Source organism: Microtus ochrogaster, chromosome 26 (genome assembly GCF_000317375.1).
Source record: "Microtus ochrogaster isolate Prairie Vole_2 chromosome 26, MicOch1.0, whole genome shotgun sequence".
Taxonomy (NCBI): Eukaryota; Metazoa; Chordata; class Mammalia; order Rodentia; family Cricetidae; genus Microtus; species Microtus ochrogaster.
In genome coordinates this window covers 13,313,676-13,314,878 of record NC_022025.1, presented here as the reverse complement: position 1 = coordinate 13,314,878, position 1,203 = coordinate 13,313,676, and the positions used below count along the sequence as shown (strand labels likewise).

At 49.5% G+C, this 1,203-nt stretch overlaps 1 protein-coding gene across 1 annotated transcript in view; it reads left to right on the top strand.

Annotated features, from left to right (window-relative positions):
• Positions 1-1,203, top strand: part of Ccdc146 (coiled-coil domain containing 146) — a 123,103-nt gene that overhangs the window by 88,299 nt on the left and 33,601 nt on the right. The window lies entirely within an intron of this gene.

Sequence of the window (1,203 nt, the reverse complement as noted above, 5' to 3'; positions counted from 1 at the left end):
AGCCATCAAGGAACTACAAATCAAAATGATTCTGAGATTCCATCTTACAGCTGTCAGAATTCTAAGATCAAAACCCAGCTAAGACTCCTAGCAACAACAGATACCTAGCCTAAAGTGGCCATCTCCTGGGACCAGATTGATGCTCCGCCCTATTGTCATCAGAGAGGCTTCATCTGGAAACAGAGGCAGACCCACAGCCAAACTTTAGGATGAGTTCAGGGAATCCTGCAGAAGGGGAGGAAGGATTGTAGGAGCCAGAGGGGTCAAGAACACCAGAAGACAATTCACAGGATCAACTAAGCTGGGCTCCTAGGAGCTCCCAGAGGCTGAACCGACAGCCAGGAAGCCTGCATGGGACTGACCTAGGCACTCTACACATACGTGACAGTTGTGTGGCTTGATCCTCTTGTGGGACTCCTAACAGTGGGGACAGGGCTGTCTTCAGCTCTTTTGCTGTCTTTTGGGACCCTCCTCCTCATATTGAGTCACCTTATCCAGCCTTAATACATGAGGAGGTGCTTAGTCTTACTGCAACTTGATATGCCATGTTTTCTTGACATCCGTGGTAAACCTATCCTTTCTAAACAGAAGTGAAGGTGGCATGGACAAGGGTGGCAAAGGAGGCCCAGAGAGAATGTTGGGAGGAGAAGAGAGAGCCTGGGTGTAAAATAAATACATTTATTTAAAGAGAGAGAGGGAGTAAGACGTGTGTTTCTGGTTGACATAGTTCTGTGGGAGTCACACGGCCTCCATCCCGTGTGTTCGCCAACTGGCTTCCATTCAGTGTGGCCGTGGTGACAAGTGGCACTTCCTTCTGCTCACTTCCCGTTGTCCCCAGTCCGATTGCAAGGGAAGCTAGAAAATGCAGCCTTCCCACGCATCCAGGAAGGGGAGAGGAGATGACAGATTCCAGTGTGTGTGTCACAGTGCCTACAGGCGGAGTCTGAACTCGGCTGAGTGACCGTGGCTGTGCCTATGAGACCACGGTGTAGACAGGCATGCCTACTGAAGGCTGGATTCTCAAGGGAGGAGGTCCCATGTAGACGTCTACAATGGCTGTCTGTAAGGTCCCTCAGCTTTCTGAGTGACAGTCCTGAAAGGATACAGTTTATAAGTTTTAAATAAACTTTAAGTTAAGCAGGGTGGTGGTGGTAGATGCCTTTAATCACAGCCTTTCTCCTCCTTTCCTTACCTCCCTCCTTC